Here is a 10,034-nt window from a genome sequence, read left to right as displayed (position 1 = left end):
GTGACCCCTCTGGGGGTCGAACAACCCTTTCACAGGGGATGCCCAATTCATAACAGTAGCAAAATGACAGTGATGAAGTAGCAATGGAAATAATTTTGTGGTTGGGGGAGTCACCACAACACGAGGAACTATTGAAGGGTCATAGCATGAGGAAGGTTGAGAACCACTGAGCTAGCCTAACACAGGTGGCATCCTGGGGTATGAATGCATTGGGCTGTGAACCACAAGGTGGGAGGTTCAGAACCACCAGCTGCTGCGAGGGAAGAAGATGAGACTGTTCTCCGTAAAGGCTTACATCTATGGAAACCCCCCAGGGACCGTTCTACCGGGCACGATAGGGTTTTATGAATTGGGATCAACTTGCTAGCGGTGAGTTTGGGTTGGAGTCTGAACGATGGGCTGCTAACCCCAAGACCATTAGCCACTTGGGGAGGGCGCGGGGGGCTGTACCCCTAAAGAAGGTACAGCCTCAGAAACCCTCATCCTACAGGGTCGCTGTGAGTCAGAATCAACTGCAGAGGAGTGGGTTCAGGGCCTCCTTGGTCAGCGCTGTGCCTCGGGCAGTGGCAGTTCAGGTCAAACCCTCTCTTGTGTGTGAGCCCCGGGTTCAGCTCCCCTCTAGGGCACCTCTTGCACACCACCACCCGTCTGTGCCGGGGGCTTGCATGTTGCCAGGATGCAGGACAGGTTTCAGCAGAGCTTCCAGACCAAGAGGGACCCGCAAGAAAGGCCCGGTGATCCAGTTCCCCAAACCAGACCTTTATGGAGTCCGCACAAATCAGGGACCAGCGAACCACGATGGCTTGGTGATGGCTTGTCTCAGTCCCCACATCCATCTAGGGGAGAGGCAGGAGTGCAGGCTGGGTTGCTGGAGGATTCCCTGCTGAGGCAGGAGGCAGAGCGTGGAGAGCCGCCAAGGTAAGTGCTCTGTAATCATCGCCTATCATGACTCACACCTCGACCCACTCCCTTATTTGCAAAAGGAGAATGGAAACATCCTGTCATTGTGATAGCGGTGGTACACTCCCCTCCCTGATGGCTGAAACAGCCTGGCCACACGGGGGACAGTCTCTTCACAGCATGTGCTGGCACCATGTCCACTGCGACCCTGGACCCTGGGCTCGCCTCTGTGACTGGGAGGCCACCTGCCTTGTGGGGAAGGTGTGAGACAGACCAAACCACAGCAGCACACAGCCTGCCTGCCCTCACACGCCCAGTCCCTGGTTGGCTGGCTCCCAGACGCTGTGACCTCAATACAGTATGAGTGGCGGCTGACCTGACCCCACTTTCCATGACTGCCCGCTTCACAGGGTGGCCTACATTCCCAGCCCAAGCAGACATTCCAGGGGAATTAGCAAACACACACACACACTCTCGCTCTCTGTCTCTCTCTCCCCAGCACACCTGCCTGGCATCGGCTGGCAGTTTTACTGTCTAGACAGGCTGGTGAACTGACTGGTCTCCCCAGGGGTGAGGTGGGCAGTCTGGGCTGGCAGCCAGGGCGGCCTTGGTGGGGAACCGGGTGAGCGGACCCCTGGGGGGATGAGCCAAGGCCATGGGCGATGTCCCCTACCCCGCCCTTCAGCGTCTGAGGAAACACTCCTTCTGAAGTAAGCCCCCTCCCCACCCCACCCCCTGTGGTTGAGAATAATGAGCAATGCTTAGTATGGGAGAGGACACGCAGGGGGGCCAGGAAACAGTGCCTGGCCGGCTGCGGGGACAGCTGGGTGGCATGGGGCGACTGTCACCAAACATTAGTTTTTCAAAAGCAGGATTCCAGGTGGCACTTTGTCAGGATTCCAGCTATCTGAATAGGCACGTGAGTGGGGTTCAGGGGTTCGGAGGGAGTGTCATTGGAGGCTCCTGGAGGACCCAGGGCTCACCCCCAGGCAGCTCTCTGGGCTAATGGGGCTCTTTGTGCCCACTCCTGGGCACTGAACAGATGTAACCAGCTCGCCTGGCCAGCTAGAGGGGCACCAGGCTTCCCATCCGGCCCGCACCTACCCAGCACGACCGATACCACTCACATGGTTGCTGCAGCCGCTCTTTCAGGGGACGCACACTTTTAACGCACATGAGCATGTTTGGCGAACATCCCGGGTCTTGCCTAAGGCTGCTGCTGAGGGTGCCCACTGCGCTGGCCCAGGGGGACTGCTGGTCTTCCCACAGGCATCCGAAGTCCCCCTGGTACTCGGCTTCTAAAAGGTTGCAGCCTGGGACACCCTGAGGAATGGTTGTCCTCTGCACAGGTGGGGTCACCAGGAGCTGGGATCCACTCAATGGCAGTTATCAACACTGTTCTGACAGTGGGGTGGGGTGGGGTAAGCGGGGACAGAAGGGGACTGTATAAGTCATGGCACCCCAGTGGCCAAGTGGTTATGTGTTGAGCTGCTAATGGCAGGGTCAGCAGTTCTAAACCACCGGCTGCTCAGAGAGGGAAAGATGAGGCTATTGGACTCTGTCCTATAACCACCCTCTGGGACAAAGCAGAACTGCTCTATAGGGTTTCTGAGACGGCAAATCTTTCAGTGCATCTTCCTCTCTCAGTGAGCAGACAGTGCATCTTCCTCTCTCAGAACAGCTAGCAGATTGGGACCGCTAACCTTTGTATTGGCAGCCCCACACTTAACCTACAGTGACAACAGAGCTCCTAAAAGTAAAAGAAATGAATAAGTAGCCACTGAGGCGGGCAAACACTGTTCCTCGTGCCCCGCCACCCCACGAGGTCGGCCCACCTACCAGTGCTGTGTGCCGGAGCTGGGCCACGCTGGCCACCAAGGGCTTGGCACCACCCCTGCATTTCCTCACAAGGGGCAGACCCGCGGACGGGAGGGGACTATCCCTCAGGTGGCCAGGAGCACGGGCTAACCTGAACAGCGTGCCTTACCACGGATGCGCCTCGTCATGACCCTGGCCCTCGAGTCAGCACCGGGCACCGCAGGCCTGTCTCCACGGACCCGGGCGCGGGTGCACCTCGCAGGACTCCTGACCGCAGCTGAGCTCCTGGGCGAACGCGGCGTGCTCAGTCTCTCTGCGGAAGCTAAGTAGAGAGCCAGACAGCTTCCGAACACGAGCGTCATATTAAATTATTTTTAATTTCATGGTGCACAGTTTCACAGTCAATTAATTCCATCTCATTTTCCAGGGGCTCGGCACCCTCTTCCCCCCCCCCCATTCCTTTCCCCCTTTTTAAACAATGCCTGTGATTTTCTGGGATCCCTTTGGGCTGTTTATCTTTTAATGGGGTTGGCACTTCTTCTCCCTCCTTCCTCACCCTCTCAGGGCCCAAGACATCCCTCCCCCACCTCTCCCTACTCGGGCCTGGGCTGGCAATAGTGAAAAACCATGGAAGGAGAGGCCCGGGTAGGGCATGGGGGCCCAATACAAATGCATGTTTTCTGCCTGCCCACCCCTGGTGCAGACTTCTGACCCAGCTAGTTTCCAGTTCTGGTCCCCAAAATAGGATTAATGAGGGCAGGCGGAGGGCGAAGACCAGATCGGATGGGAGCCTGTGGGTGGGGTGGGGAGTGCAGAGGATAAGGCGTGTTGGGGCGGAATCTGGGACACTCCCACCCTGGGCTGCCCATTGGAACTGCCGGCAGCTTTCAAACCCACTTCCATTCTGAGCCCATCCCTGAGTTTACTTTATTTGATCTAGGGTGGGCTCTGAGCGTGGGGGCTTTTCAAAGTGCCCCCCAAACAAACGCTCCCCCACCCCCTATGGCCCCCTTCAAGCCCATCCTGACCCATATGACCCCAGAGGACAGGGCAGACCTGCCCCTGGGGTTTCTGAGGTTGTCCATCTTTACAGTCATCTTTCCTGCTGGGAGCAGCTCCTGGGCTCTAACCAACACTTTTGCAGTCGGTGTCCAGCGGGCAGTTGGGACCGACCAGCAGCTCCTGGGGAGAAAGACTGGGCTTTCTCCTCCCGCACACACTCACAGAGTCAGAAGCCCACGGGGCGGGGGGACAAGGGGGACCCCGCTATGAGTCAGCATTGACTCCATGGCAGAGAGTTGGGGCTTGGATTTGGAGCCCGGTGCAAAGGGAGACCCTTTGCTGTGCCACCTGGGGGACCCCGCAGAGCCCTGTGCCCCGAAAGGCAGCCAGGGCGGAGAACTGCTGGGAGGGGAGGGGAAACTCTTCAACGTGCACGGTGGAGGGCAGCTCCCTTCCTGTTCCAGAGAGGGTTCTGTGCCATTTCCGAGGCTCCAGGTGGCTCCCGCATCCTGAGGCTGTGTGTTTGAGTGTGACCCAGCTCGGAGCTGAGGCCCCACCGTCTGGGCTTTCATTGACACAAGTGAATGGTGCTCCGAGGGCGAAAGATGGGGCTGTCTGCTCCGAGGGAGCCCTGGTGGGGTGGTGAGTTACACACTGGGCTGCAGGCTACAAAGTCAGCAGTTCGAAACCACCAGCCGTTCAGAAGGAGAGAGATGAGGCTTTCTACCCCCAGAAAATGTGAGTCTCAGAAACCCATTTCTTTGGGTCATCAATAACGGGTCATGTCATTAGCAGACTGCCTCATCTTCCGCCCATGGAGCGAGTAGCCAAGGATTCAAACCGATGACTTACCCCTCAGCACCACGACAGCTTCTCGTGCGAGACATCCCAGTAGAAGCAGCAAGAGAAGGTGGAGAGGGGCAGCTCACAGAAGTGTTGGGGGCTGGGGCAGGGAGCACCCCGTCCTGTGCTGATGTCAATAAAGGCACCAAGCGTGCTGGCTTGGGGTTTCAAGAGGAACCTGCATGTTGGCACATACGCTAGATGGGGGCCTCCTGCTGACCTCAGTGGGTGGGTGGGGGTGGTGGCTGGGACAGGAGTTTGGAGGCCAAGCTCCACCCACCCCAGCTCAGGAGGAGCCCCCCTGGGGACTTCAGGTGCACAGGCTCATTGGCATTTAGGGTGGAGCCCAGATTTGCACCGAAGAGAGACTATAGGTAATGCTCTGGCTGCAGGGTGGAGGCATAAGTGTGGTTCTGCTGAGCTTACGGGGGCACCCTGAGGTCCCCTGCAATGCCAGGGTAAAGAAAAGCACCGGCTATCTGTGTTCGAACTCCTCCAAGCGAGGCCCAGTGGACACTGACATCTTTGTTCAGGACTATTAGCAGAGCCTCTGGGCAGCTTTCTCTCAAGGTGTCTGAACAGCCTGAGACAGAGAACACTTCCCTCGGGGACAAGGGTATGTTTGTGGCTCTTTGTCCCTGTTGCCCACACTCCTCTATAAAAGATCAGGAACTCGTGATCGGAGACCCTTCAACTTCCACGCACCCTGCTTCCCTGGCTGCACCGAGTGAGGGGGAGCCAGGCAAAGCGGAAGTGTGTGTCCCTGGTCTTTGTCTGGGGCCTGGGATCCCTGGGTCCTCTGCCAGCATCCACCATGAGCCCGTGAGGGGATGACTTGTTAGTGGCAGGTCGGTCCTTTTGATGAAGGGTGAGTGGGAGGGAGAAGGGTGCGGGGAAGGCCGGCAGCACCTTGCTGGCCCCACTGAGGGATCCAGCAAGTCCACCCAAAGGGGTCAGAGTGCTGGGGTGCCTGCCAGAATGACAGTTTCCCCCATCTCTCTCTGGGGGTTCTGGTGCTGTGTGCTGGGTGGAGCCAGGTTCTGCTCAGGATTCCTGTGGCCAGGCAGGAGTGGGGCCCTCTCCCAGTGATCCCCATTCTGTTCTCCCCGAATACCCTTCCTCCTCCCCTCCTTTCTCCCCAGCCCTGGCTGCAGAGCACCCTGCCTTCTCAAGCCGCCAACAGAACCTGAGAATCTGAATGCCTCCCAATTCTAAAGTCTTGTGAGAGAGAATCCGATCGGTCCATTTGCACCAGGTTGCAGCTCTGACCCAACCTGCTTTGGCCGAGGAGGGGTGTGATGGTCAGGGATTAGAGACGTCCATAGGTAAGGGTAGGGTCAGAGCTCACCCGATGAATGGTGTCACAGCCCGATGACCGCAGGCCTTTACTGTATAATGGAGAGAGAGAATGAGGGGAGTTGAACCCTCGTTGGCTCTTCTTTCGCCTTCTGCCAGAGCTGGGACTTGTGTCTGGTTCCTTGACTCTTGTGTCTGTCGGCTGTCCATCCCAGGAAGGAGCCATTAACGGACTACCAAGGGTGGATTCATTCGGCTGGCTTCAGACCTCTGCATCCACCAGCAGTGCCCTCTGCTGCCTCTGCTGTGCCACCCGGCTTCCTGTTCAGCGGCTCCCCTAGTCAGAGGAAGCCTGACCTGAACTAGACTAGACTCACCCATTCCCACCACCGTGTAAGCCATTTCTGCACACAAGTCTCTTTCTATGGAGAGACACATACATGTACTGGCACTTTTGCCTCTCAAGAGCCCAACCTAACACAGGGCTGACATCATGATACTAACATGGCCCATGGTGGGAGTGGTGGTGTGGGGTGGGAGGTGGATGGGTGGGGCTGGGGGGTGTCCCTTGTGTTTCAGGAAAGGGGATGCTTCAGAGAAGGCTTAGCCAGACATTTGAAGTGCTGTCTACTAGAGACTCATACCTGAGCTCCCCAGGAGACTCCATCTGATAGCTAAGGTCTTGGATTTCTTTCTTCCCGGTGAACTTCCGGACCTCAAAGCACACACAGCTTCAAAGGCAGCAGCCAGAGGAAAATACCATTCATTGACAAGAAACTGCACTATTCGTTGAAGAGATTTGTGGACTGAGAGTTCTTGGGGACCAGGGGCTAGTGCTGTAATTATCCTTAGCCCCTTACCCACTCCTGGTGCACCCAGTGGGCACAGGACTTAGAGACCCTTGGCACCCACCAACGGTGTGCTAAAGGAAGACCGAGGTGGCAGAACCAGCTTCTCCCAGGTCTGGGGCTTAGCCCCTGACTTGGAACTACGGCAGCAGTGTGGTTAAAACAAATCAGAACTGGTCAATAAGGAGTCCTGGGGCTTTCTCTGGACAAGGGGAGGTGTTTTCTAAGGGCCACGATGTAAGAGAGGCCCCTTGTGTGCTTGGAAACAGTGGTCTGCTCCGAAAACAGGATCTAAGCTTTTCAGCCGGAGCATACTCACCCTGGTGGTCTAGTGGTTACACACTAGGCTGCTAACCATAAAGTTAGCAGTTCAAAACCTCCAGCCGCTTCAAGGGAGAAAGATGAAGCTCTCTACCCTTGTAAAGAGTTACAGTCTTAGAAACCCATGGGGGCAATTCTCCCCTGTCCTTTATGGCCGCTTTGAGCTAGAATCCACTCGATGGCAGCTTCAAGTCCTGCCCAGCAAGCGGCCCTCATGCACGGCTTCCAGCAGCCTGCCACTGGAGGTGTGTGTGACAATGCTTCTCAACAGATCTCTGTGGAGCTTTCAGACTGAGACAGATGAGGAAGAAAGGCCTGGTGATCTATGTTAGTAAAATCAGCCCCTGAAAACCTTCTGGACCTCGATGGTCCCATCCACAATTGCTGATGGGGACAGCAGGGGACCAGGTGTTGTTTGTTCCATGGCTCAGGGATTAACAACCGTAGCCACCTGTGAGGGGTGGTGCTGTTTACAGGGGCGGGGCGGGTCACCTGCCTACCTCCAGGTGGAAAACCTCTCAAGAACTTTGGGCCTCAAGATGGTCCCTGCCCCCAGTGCCCTCCTGCCTCACCCCAGGGTGTGTGTTTGTGACTGGCATCTTGAAAACTATTTGCAGGAAGCGGGTTTGGATCACTTGTTGGGCGGCAGTGGCTCGGCCAGCTCTGGGATTGATGTTGGCTGGGAAAGTGTCCCTTGGCCCGTTCCAGGTCTCGCTCTCTCTGCGCCATCTGCAGACCCTTGCAGGAGGAGGAGGAGGCCAGAACTCCACTTTTGAAACAACAAGGGAGGGTTACCATGGAAATGTGAGTCATTTCCATCCAAACCCAGCCCTGGAACCCCCCCACCCCACCCCTACCCCACTCCCTGGCAGTCAGGCCACCCACTGGTGCCACTGGGATCACTGGCTCTCCACTCGGAAATGGGGATCCAATTGAAAAACGTGCATTGACTTTCGAAGTGGGTCAGCCGCTGAGCAGAGGCCTTGGCAATTCAAGGCCGTGTTAGAAGCTCAGCATTCAAATTTCATGAGCAAAACACGCGTCCTGAGCCGTGAAGCTTTAAAGCACTCAGTGCTGATAACTGACCCCGGAGCACCCGGAGTACTAAGTAAATGAGGTGTAATTTTATTACAGTATTGATTGCTGCTGCCAGACACCACAATCGCATTTTTCAGCCTTGATCAAAGGTGAAAATGGCATCGGTTAATCAAGTTGGAAAATATTACTTTCTGGGGAAAGTGAGCTGCTTTGACGGAAGAGGCTGTGGGGAGAGGGTAGGGGAGAATAAAGACGGCCTGCAGACCCCCCATCAAGGCCAGCCCGCAGCTCTTTGTCAGGAAGAGCAACACCAGTGTGACTAAATAAAGCTGCCGAGCTGCTAAGCCCTAGGTCCGGCGGTTCTAACCCACCAGCCGCTCTCCGGAAGCAAACTGAGACCGTCTGCTCCCATCAGGGTTTAAAATCTCAGGAACCAGGAAGAGTGAGAGTGGGTGAGGCTATCAGTGATTGTGAACGGAGCCCACAGGTGGGGCAAATGCTTCAAGCAGCTGCTACCCGCGAGGTCCGAGGTTTGAGCCCACCCAGACACGTCTCAGAGGAAAGGTCTGGTGGTCCACGTCCAGGGAAACTGAACAGGCCATTACTGAGAGGCCTATGGAGCACAGTTGCTCTGACACACACAGGCTGCCTCCTCTTGGGCCAGAGCTGCAGTCGCCTGGGGACAGTGCATGGACAGTGCTGGGGGCGGGCAAGGGACTGTGGAAAGCCCAAGAGGATGGCTTCCCGTGTCTCCTGTGAGCCTGGCACCACGTAGGCGTCAGGGAAAATTCCTGAAGTGCTTTTGGAACTCGTGAGGAAAGGGAACGAGTATGCCCAGACAAAGGCGTGGTCTAGGGCCTGGAGCACCGTATGCCGGTTCTGACGACAGCGTAGGAATCAGTTGGTTCGTGCCCTGAGTCAGTGCCCTTGGCCTCCAAGCTTTGCACAGCGACTAGGCCAGGTTCTTACACGAGTGTAACACACTCTACGAGCCAGACAGTCTTTGAACCAATTTATTCCAATGGGCGTTCACACACACATATCACTAGCAAGCCGAGAAACACAGGGCAAGACTTACCAGCAAGGGCAAGGGCGGGCGGGAGGTTTCTGCTCCGTTGCAGCGGTCAAGAAGACCCCAGCCCTCTGGGCGCTTGGCTGGATTTCTATGCAATTTGGGGTGAGGGGAGTGAAGCCACAGGTGTGGTCATGGGCAGCCTCAAGGGTTTAGTCCAATAGTCTTGGATTCTGGCCAGTTTCTATTGCGCCATTTACTTCTTTGTTCTCGTCAGCCTTTTCCTGGTTCCTGGTTACTCCACTTGTATGCTCTATCCATCCGGGTGTCTCATTGTAAATCGTTATGGGAGCAAAAAGCCTCACCTTTCTCCTGAGGAGTGGCAGGTGGTTTTGAACTGCTGCCTCTGCACTTAGCAGCCCAACTCTGCCAGGCCTCCTTTTCCCAGAAAAGGTGATCGAGAAGGAACGGAGAGGGTGGGGCACAGTGAGGGGAGGGGTGGAAGAAGAATGTTCTAGAACAGGAAACAGTGCGGTTACAAAGCAGACAGGGCCTTTGGACGAGAAAACCTGTCTCTGTGGAGAGACATTTCCCAGCACCACTTGTTGGAAAGATTATCGCTTCTCTATTTAATGTGTCTTTAACCCTTTATTAAAAATCGCTGAGGACTAATGGGTGAATAAGTAAACGTGGTGAAGAAAGCTGATGGTGCCCAGCTACCAAAATAAACAAGCGACCATCTAGCTCAGAAGCAACAAAGCCCGCATGGAAGAAGCACACCAGCCTGTGTGATCACGAGGTGTCAAAGGGATGAGGTATTAGGCATCGAAGAACAAAAAATCAAATCACTGTGAATGCGGGGAAGTGCAGATTGGGGACCCAAGGTCCATCCGTAGGCAACTGGACATCCCCTTACAGAAGGGTTGTGGGGAGGAGACTAGCCAGTCAGGGTGCAG

Source organism: Echinops telfairi, unplaced genomic scaffold (genome assembly GCF_000313985.2).
Source record: "Echinops telfairi isolate 266 unplaced genomic scaffold, ASM31398v2 ScPeMD7_7413;HRSCAF=8451, whole genome shotgun sequence".
In the NCBI taxonomy this organism is placed as follows: domain Eukaryota; kingdom Metazoa; phylum Chordata; class Mammalia; order Afrosoricida; family Tenrecidae; genus Echinops; species Echinops telfairi.
This window is presented reverse-complemented; position numbering follows the sequence as displayed.